The following is a 10,908-nucleotide window of genomic DNA, read 5'->3' on the forward strand; positions in this document are numbered from 1 at the left end:
TGCTATTTATTGTGCTGCAGGTGCAAAGGTTTATTGACTTTATTTTATCGTTTTCTTACTACGTATTTTTGTCTTTATCGAAGAAGAAATTAATCTGTAAGGCAGTCTAGTGGGTTGTTGATCGTAAAATGTTAAAATTCTTCAAGGCCACGTCTTGGACAAATTTACGGCCGGTCTCGCGATCGGGCTCCAGATTCAGTGTACATCAAATATCTCCTAAAGTACTGAACGTAGCTCAATGAAACTTTGTACACGTGTTCATTATGGCCTGACGCTGATGTCAAGCTCGTGACAATTGTTTTAATTTCGCCTTCATTCGTGAGTTATATGACGAAGCGTGCCGAGACGTGTCAAACCAAATGTAAAGGAAGCTATTTATTCACAATACATAATATAACATAGTGATGTGGCGCGAATCGCTCCTGATGTGACCTATCGCCGATTCATGTACTTTTCGTGACTTGTCCACAGGTGGTCTATAAACAGGTCCATCGACCGGATCATTTCTGTTACGTTTGCTGGTCGTATAACTTCAGAGTCCCAGCTAAGGAGGAAGATGGGCAGAGACGAGACTAGGGATTTGGGGAACTGTAATCGGTGCGATCTAGTATACAACTGGTTAACAAACTGTCAGGAGCATCTTGCAATTACGCTTTATTTGACGCATCCTTTGTTGTATTATAAACTTTTGTGTCGTCGGCATACATGGAGCAAACGCTTGACACTACTTCTGGCAGATATTTTATAAAAGCAAAGAACAAAACAGGCCCAAAGAATGCTATTTTGTGGCACGCTACTGCACACTGATGCCCAGTCTGACACGGTTTCGTTAATACTGACGCGTTGTCGTCTACCTAATAGAAAATCTATCAATTGGGGAACGCAACCGTGCATCACCAAATTTGTGCACCAATCAGCCCTGGAAGGAACGCCTAGCATATTTCCAGATGACCACCAGACAGCCGCGGATTACGCCATCCGTCAGCAAGCAGCCCACTACATCATCTTGTTTTAAATATTAGGAGCTTTACGCCACCACATTCAGAAATGAATAGCCCAGAGTATAATGATGGTTTACTACTGAACGTTGCATCGAACCATCACTTTCTACCCTAACTTTAGCTCGAACTGTAAGCGTACAACGGACTGTGACCAAACAGCCTAGCTTGCCAGTGGAACTGCATGATGAATACTGCCGGTTAGACTGCAGCGTCATGATTAAACTAGTATAAGGTTGACCCATGACATGCCCATTTTTGCGGATGAAGTTTGTTGTTCGTCTGTGACGGCACTGATCTCGGTAACGTCACGGGCATTGACTAATCACCGATATGAGAGCACCGATATGAGAGCAAACCAGTCAACCAATCCTTCACGGGAATGATGGGATTGTTTACGTTTTTCGATCTGAGTGACGTAACATGAAAACTGAACTGAAAGACGGATGTCCTCGTGGGTCAACCTTATATAGTTCAATCATTGTTCTGCTCCCGGAGTATTTAAAATAGTTTTTTAATTAGTTTAAATTAGTTATTTAAATTAGTTTAAATCATGCTGCGGCGTGCACCACCTGACGATTACTTTTAGCTCACAGCATCTGGGGTTGGATTTCAGATAGCATAGTTATGTTTCGAAAATTATCGTTTTTCGACGAGTGACTTCCTCAGTTTCGTTAAATTACGTAACTTTTAGCTCACATCATCTGGGGTTAGGTTTCAGATCGCAAAGTTTTGTTCCAAAATTTAACGTCCTACGACGAGTGGCCGTTCGACCGTAGGCTGATTCGACATACGGGACAGATGCGGACGGGTCGGTGGCGGGCGTCATTTGCACTGCAAGGGTCCAGCGCGCTCCGTCCAATTGGTCACTTTGCGGTGTGGATTCCGTTACGGGTTCTGCTGTCGGACGGACGGGTGTCTATAGCTGTTCGGTTGTTAGGGTACTCGACGCCAATCGTTCGTTTTCCCTGATAATTTGAATAGACTTGACATCCGATAATTGTCTTTTTGTGGGCCTTATTTGTAGCAAATCACATATTCATACGTTCTATTTAGTTTTTCTATTTTTTTTTTTTTTTGCTACTAGTTTTTTTAATATTCTTTTTCTTTCTTCGTTTGCCGCCTCTGAGCGTGTGCTGCCATGGTAAACGCGATAGGGTTGGCTTCTCCTGTCATAGTGGCGGCTAATTTTTATGTAGATCACGGCGGGATCAACCAGGTGAGAGTTCCTACTTTTGTTCTTTTAGAGGAAGACATAGCACTGATGAAAGATGCAAGTATCAATATGGGTTCGGTTATCTCTGCAGGCAAGAAGCGGGAACGCAATCCCGGCACAGTAGCCAGCAGTGATGATGACATTGAAGCCTTTCGACATCCTAAGGTGACAGGAGTAACCCAGGTAACTACCGTCCTGTAAGTCTCACAAGTGTTGTGTGTAAGGTGATGGAATCGGTTATGAGGGATAGGATTATAGATCACTTGACTGTTAACCATCTTCTATCAGACTGTCAGCATGGCTTTATTGCTGGCAGATCATGCACCACTAATCATCTTCTATCAGACTGTCAGCATGGCTTTATTGCTGGCAGATCATGCACCACTAATCTCCTGTCTACCTTGAATAATTGGACTCGCCTGTTGGACGAAAGGGTGCCAGTGGATGCACTGTACCTGGATTTTGCCAAGGCATTTGATAGTCTTCCGCATGAGCGACTGTTACGTAATGTGAATTCTTTGGGAATAGAGGGAAATGTACTCCAATGGATCAGGAATTTCCTAGTAGGCAGAAGACAACGTGTCAGCATTAACGGAACCGTATCAGACTGGGTAACTGTGCGCAGTGGCGTACCGCAAGGAAGCGTTCTTGGACCTGTATTGTTCGTCGCTTTTATAAACGATCTACCAGAAGTAGTGTCAAGCGTGTGCTCCATGTATGCCGATGACACAAAAGTTTATAATACAGTTAAGGATGCGTCAAATAAAATGCAACTGCAAAATAATCTTGATAGTTTAGTTGACAGGGCTGATGCGTGGCAGCTGCGTTTCAATGCTGACAAGTGTAAAGTACTTCACCTCGGCAAGAACAATGAACAGCAAGCTTACAGCATGAGAAGACACGGTTGCAACGAGAGGGTTATGATTGAAAAGTCTTGCGTGGAAAAAGATCTTGGAGTTTGTGTCGACAGNTATACTATACTATACTATACTATACTATACTATACTATACTATACTATACTATACTATACTATACTATACTATACTATACTATACTATACTATACTATACTATACTATACTATACTATACTATACTATACTATACTATACTATACTATACTATACTATACTATACTATACTATACTATACTATACTATACTATACTATACTATACTATACTATACTATACTATACTATACTATACTATACTATACTATACTATACTATACTATACTATACTATACTATACTATACTATACTATACTATACTATACTATACTATACTATACTATACTATACTATACTATACTATACTATACTATACTATACTATACTATACTATACTATACTATACTATACTATACTATACTATACTATACTATACTATACTATACTATATCCAGGCCTATTCTTTAAATGCCGAAGATACTATACTATACTATACTATACTATACTATACTATACTATACTATACTATACTATACTATACTATACTATACTATACTAAGACAGTTGCAAAGCGTGTCCCTAACTCTCATATGATATAGCTGGAGAGTTCTCCTGGTTTGGACATCATTGGGGTAGGTGACCCATGTCGTGTGGGGAAAAGTAGTGAAGTGCCTGTAAACAAAAATCATGTTCGCATTCCCAAAAAGGCAACACTCCTTAGTCAAGGCAAGTGTCTTACAGTCCCAATCAAACCAGTTGGTCTAAATACTTGCACATTCCTCCAAAATCCGGCCAAGCTGGCTCGAGGCCTTAGAGACTCTGCCTATGGCAGATATCCTGATATGAAGGTGAGAACAAACTTGAGGAGAAACTTGGTGGCAGTAGAGTTTGCATCAATTTTTAATTCAGACCTGAGCACTTTCCTTAATTAAAGTCACAAAGGTTGGAATCTGGCAAGTCACTTGCTCAACCTGGTACTGACACTTGTATTAGTGGAGTGATTGGTCCAATCCACCCTTCGGTGGAAGTCTCAGAACTCCTGGAGTTGGCTGAGTCAGGCTCTGTGAAGGTCAAGGAAATTGTGCGACTTCCGTGCCATTTTCAGGGTATACGGGCAGAGTCAAGTGCAGTGAAGGTGGTGTTTGAAAGCAGGCAGCTTCCTGAGGCAGTCTTTATAGGTTATCTGCGTTACCCAGTGAGACCGTTTGTTATGGCACCACTCAGGTGTTACAAATGCCAGCAGATGAACCACATTGTAAGTGGATGCACTGGCCCAAAGAGGTGCTTATTGTGTGCTGGACCTCATGATAAGTCTGAGTGCCCTAGTAGTGGGGGCTCAAAACGCTTGAGTGCAAATTATGGTGGTCCACACTCTGCTAGTGCCCGAGAATGTCCCGTCATGGCTAGGTGTCAAGTTGGTGTACTTTGCGCTTTCATTGTCATCATTACAGCGGCCGACAGGCCCGGCCGAACTCGGTCAATACCAAAACATTCCAGCAAATTCTCCGAAAAATCTTGGCAGCAACAATGCAAAAGGTAAATGTTGGTTCCGGAAGAGCTTTCTATCTGTAAGGTAAGCCGCTGCTCTGAAGCAGCAAAGTGTGTGTAATCCGATTTGCTTTATTCAGTTCGGTTAACATGGATCTCCGCCAGTCTACTAATGACCATATGATGTAAACTTTTACAAGAAGCTCCGCAGAATATCAGCTCCAGCCCCGCAAAATTTAATGTGATTTTTTATACTATAGAACATACTGTATATACTGTAGAAACATACTATTGAAAGTTTCGAAAGCCATTTGGTTGGTCATAAGTGTATTATGCGGCGCACGAAGCTCGATAGTTTCTCACACAAGATTGCGTCTACCGTCTCATGAGACTATGCAGTGAAGAACGCCAGGGGGTCAACAATACGCAACGTCAACACATGGTCAGACGTGTTGCCAACAACAGAAGAGCATTGCAGAACAACAACAGAACATTGAGTTCAACAAAGTACACAGTTCAGCAGTAGATCGTTGCAGCTATGCAGAGCAGGTCAGAGAAGGGCACTCTGCAAAATAGGTCAGAGCAGGACACACTACAGTTCGCTATGCAGGTGCGTCTCGCTACTCAGCGTGGGCTTTAACAGCGCCAAGACTCAGTAGTCCCTTTAAGGGTCACGCAACGCCGCATTCTCATAAGATTTATTCAACAGCGACCCTCGTCCAAAATTCGACCAGTGCAAAACTAGTCACTTCGTCCATGTCATACGTGGGCAACGTTATGCGCAGTGGTCTTGGAGGCCGATGAATATAGGCATAGCTCGCTGGTTTTCGCTGATTCCACTCGAGGTTTCAAGAAGGGAGCAACACCTTGGAAAATTTTGGAGTCTTTACAGTTTTAAATGAGTTTTTTATTGACATTTTTCATAAGATTGTTTTTTTATCATTATCACTATCGGATTATGAGACATGTTGACAAAAAAATTAACAGTAGAATTTCCATACAGCTGATAGGTATTCTGATAAATAAGTTAATTTTAGTTGACAAAATTATTTTAAAAATCAAGCTGATGTTCTGATTGGCTTTTCATATACATAGCTTGCATACGCAGAAAGATTTGATTGAATGATTTTCGTCCGTTACATTTGTATTTAAAATCAGCGCCAAACACACAACCTCATTCATAATTTTTTCTCGCAACAGAATTTTAATGTCAGCCCGCAAACTAAATTAAATGATTACACTTGCAATTCCCAATACGCATCGATTTTTACGCTTTGCCTTCGGAAAAAAAATTACTGTGATATGTTCATTTCCCGGGAATGTGATGCCTTAGCTAGTATAAGCATATACCTTGAAATACCGTATCTCTGACACTTGGAATAACGTCCTGCACGTATACAGTAATACACTGGTTAAAAACGAAGCTTCCGCAACTGATAACGCAGTGCTGGGTATCTGCGTACCAATGAAAGCAATCACCCAGGCGAATAGTCAGGATATCAACCCAATCTCCGGTTGGGATTTCATTCTAAAAAAAAACTATTTATCTTACTATAACTGAAGCTCACGGAAGCAACAGAAGAAGATCTTTAATTGGGACTCCTGAAGACGTCTCAAAGTGCACACGAGATTATACCAATAAATAGTGGCAGGCAGGGACAATGCAGCTAAAAGACTCGTACTCTTTGTTCAGTGCGAGGCTCGAGGTTCGCTCGCGCGACGCGCAGCAAGAGTTATTAGGGTGCGGCCAGACAGAAAGCGAGAAAGCGCACGCGAGCGTAAGCGCGCTGCAGCGACCATATATTCAAGCAATCCCATAAGGGTGGCCAGATAGGACGCGTGCTCACGCTAGCACCAGCGGCGCTTGCTGGGGCGCGAAGCTTGTAGATTTGTTGAGTTAAATATACGAGCGCGAGCACGCGCGTGTAGTTGCCCTTGAGACGTCGTCGAGTATGGATGTTGAAGCTTTGATCTGCTCCATCCAAGCCGTGCCGGCAATCAGGGAGACTGGGACGCCTCGCACCCCAGGCACAGTGATCGTCAGTACATCAATGACAGCTTGTCGCAGATATGTGATGCATTGAGTATTCCGAGCAAGATCAATAAAATATCATTTAGTTTCATTTATATATGTACTATTAGTAACCTTATATTTATAATCTAGATGTATGCCTGCCATGGATCACTCTCAACGGAAGAAGTAAAGTAAGAAGTCAGAGTGTTACGAACATTGATAGCATATCTCGGGCTATTTCTTTCAGCAGTTGGTGTTATGGTATTTACTACTTCACAGTGATCCTAGACACCTGTTGCTGCTTCAGTGTCGATGCCTTCTCGAGCTAGGATCATATTGTGTAAAACATAAATGGCTTTTACAATTACTGTTGCATGTTCAACACTTATTTCGATAGACTTCGTTAGTAATCTAAACTTTGCGGTCATAATGCCAAACGCTAACTCAGCGCATCGCCGGGCTCTAGATAGGCGATAGTTGAAAATTTTCTTTGACTGATCGCGCCACCTCGCGTTGTGTCTGGCCACCAACACGCGCCAGCGCGCTTCAAGCTTCCGCACGCTTCAGCTTTCTCTAGTCTGGCTGCAGCCTTAGGTGGTGAACACAAGCAAGTTAGGCTTGCTTGTGTTCACCAATAGCGTCAAGTGACGGAGGAGAGTTAGGTTCTATGAACGCGCGTCCGCCTATATAGCATTGGTTCTTAACCTGGGTTGTACAAAATTGTAGTTGCACCTTATGTTAAAAATTGGAATTCCAAATCATTACTGTTACTGTACCGTGACTCCAATATTTGCTTATAGTCACGAACTATAGTCAGCCCAACCGCACGGCTAGCAAGCGGCAATGAATCAACAGTGAGTAGAACTTCAGATCCCATCCGGTGCAGACTTGTCCACTTTGGTCTCATCATCTTTGTATCTTCAGTTAGTCTTCACCGTAATTCGACCACCTTGTTCTCTGGGCGCTTTTCACCTGATGCGTACACCTTCGCCGTATCTCCTGAGTTGTCCCTACTCTCACGGAGACGCTCGCTACTACCACGACGAGCAGCACGTGCCGGTGGTGACGTGGATTATCAACCTTTTCTTGGCGGTTGGCTTCGGGAGGTGCTGGGATCTGCAGGGAGGCCCACGATCTTAGCGCTGATGGCCTCACGGCGAGATCACGGTACGATTCCAGGAGTTTTCGTGTTCTCATTCAGTATGGAACTTTTTCCGATCGCTGAGCAAGTTCCTTTAATATAAAAAGCTTCTACGTCATAAACCATTTAATCAGTCAGTTTGAATTGGAATTCTAATTTACAATCTAATTTAAAATAACTTTGAAATTCTGTAATTGAAACATTTGTAAACTATTTGCAGGCGTGTGAAGTGGCGCTAAAGGTGGAAGATGCCTGGAAGGAGTCTGGGTCAGAAGCCTTACTAGCTTCTGAGTTTCGTTCAATAAACTTGTATCGTTACCTGACTCTGGTCCATTTTCCCCATTATTTAGTGCATGGGTTCGTGAGTCGTTTGCTGGGGTTCGACGGTTTGTTTCACGGGACGTCACGCACTGCTTGGCCATTATTGATTGCAGCAAGCAATTTCAATGCACTTAGATGAGCTCGCAAAGCATCTCGACGAATCCTTGCTCACCACAATCTCATAACCAGCATGGCTTAGACAGCCGTTCACGTTTAGCGTTGCGACAGCAGGTGAATGATGAATATCTGGACGAAATCATTGGACTACAGGAGAGCCAGGTTCAACAGCAACTCTTCAGAACAACAACGCTCTCAACGTTTTGGTGTCTCCAAATCGCAGCGTACCCCCTTTTTGCTAAGAAAGCCCTGAATATTCTCATACCGTTTGTTACAACATCATCAAAACGAAGAAAAGGAACAAACAGCAAAATCATCAAAACGGAGGAGGGGGTTATTGGCGGACTTTCCGTGGGGAAGGGGGGTTATTGATGGACTTTCTGTGGGGAAGGGGGGTTATTATTGGGGGACTTTCTGTGGGGGAGGGGGTTATTGGGGGACTTTCTGTGGAGGAGGGGGGTTATTAGTGGACTTTCTGTGGGGAGGGGGGTTATTGGTGAGCGAGCATTTGGGAGCCAGGATGAACTAAGCATTTGGGAGCTAGGAGTGTCTAGGACGAACTAAAATGTAGAGCATAGCCATCAGAGTGAATTGTCTTGAATAAATAGTGAGCCAGACACACAGTCCATTATTATTTCATTGACATTTGGTGACGCATGAAAACTTCATCCGAGCAATGGTAGCGCTACCCCAACCATCCAGCAATGATATGTAACTAAAATGTCCCTCATCTCCGGCAAGTAAAACTGCCATCAGACTGTTATTTTCAACAGTGGCGAGCGCAATCGAACGCATTAAGCCCCTTTCACACAGGGCAGTAGATACTGCGCGCGTCAAAAATGCCGCGGCAGTATTTACATCGCAATCTTTCACACGAGGCGCTTTTTACTGCTGGGATCTATCAGTCTTGCAGTGCTTTATGCACCATCAGTCATCTCTATGTTTATGTAACACTATTTCTTTATGAAAATATATCTCTACGTGAGAATAATGTAAATACATCTCTATGGAAATACCTATATATTTTATGGAAAATATATCTTATATGAAATATATCTCTATCACTTCAAGGGTATATATATATATTTATCAATGTATATCTTTATGTTTATGTAACATTATTTATGTACCGATATTTATGTAATAATATTATGCTATAATCTATGTCAAGCAGTGCTGTTTATTATGAACCTAAAATACGGCACCACTGTCTGCTAGGATGTGGCGTCAAAAACCACCCATTGTGAAAGATTACATTGAATACCATTGCAAGCTAAACTGTCGCGGCAAATCTACCGCCGCAGCTTCAGCGCGACACACGCGGGCGTCAGGCGTCAAATTCTACGCCGCGGTAAAAGCAGTCGTGTGTGAACAGCAATGCACATTTCGTATGTCCGCTAAGGTTCGGCAGTAAATACTGTCGGACGCTGGCAGTATTTACTGCCCTGTGTGAAAGGGGCCTAATAAGCTGGCGTTTATAAATTCATGCCTACTTAACCTATGACTGTGACATCGAAGAGTTTTTTGTCCAAGCTAACTAGTTAACTCCAAGAGTAAGCTAATAATAATGCAAACAATAGTAGTAAATTCCTACCATCTATTACAAGGAATAATATTTGCATCACAATGCACGAATGCGAAAAAATAACCATTAGTCAGGTCCCTTTTCAGTGGTTCATTCGTAATACGCCACATTTCATGAGTAGTTGCGAGTAATTGAATATTTTTAAATATAGAGACTGAAATCTTTTTAATCAGTCAGTGAGGCACTTGAGCAGTGCGCCATAAGCCGAGGCGATCCTCTAAGCTGAAGCCAAGTGACACCAAAATGCATATGGGATTGTCGGCTCTGTGAAGCAAAGAAACAATGGAATACTAACTGGCATTTTCACACAACACACAAGAGAATTCTCAAGTAATACGAATCGGAATACGTACATATTCATAACTCGTTACTAGCATCGCAGTCTGCAACTAGAACTAAAATCTTAGCCATACGCCATGTGAATTTGGAAGCAGCCACGATAGAAGTATAGAGACAAGTCTTCATACATGCGAAATGATGCAAGAGGTTCATAACCTACACAGGTCCGAGAGTCTCATTGAAGGCTGAAGCTGTGCATGTTTAATATCTAAGCACAGCTTAGCAAGAGCATTGCGCAGCTCCTGCTGTATCCCATGAATGACTTCGCAAGTGATCCCCTCAGGGGGGACTTCTGACGGGTGTCTGTGCTCGTCAGAAGTCCTATGGGATTTCACGTTCCCAGTGGGATTGTTCCTGAGCGCCCCACCGCTTAGCTCGCGGTGTCTGACTGCAGGTCTCAGTTGTGGGGTTATGTTATTATGTAGGTAGGATTCCTTACATCAAGTTATTATGTAGGCAGGATTCCTTACATTTCCCTTCTTGTCTCTCAGTCTTCAAATGCTGTTGGCTTGCCTGAGGTTGGAGCGCGACCCGGACATGGGTCTAAATCGTCAGCCAACTTATCCCCGTCCTCCGAAAGGGGGACCCGAAGCCCATATTTTTTTAACTGGGCGATCTAGGCCCCGCCTCGCGCTGTGAAGCGAGGCGGGGAAGGTCAATAACAACAACAACCTCGCAAGTGATGCGTTTTACTTATCTTTGATACTTGCAAGAAACTTTGAATATTATTGTTCATCAT

Source organism: Hyalella azteca, unplaced genomic scaffold (genome assembly GCF_000764305.2).
Source record: "Hyalella azteca isolate HAZT.00-mixed unplaced genomic scaffold, Hazt_2.0.2 contig9978, whole genome shotgun sequence".
Classification (NCBI taxonomy): Eukaryota; Metazoa; Arthropoda; class Malacostraca; order Amphipoda; family Hyalellidae; genus Hyalella; species Hyalella azteca.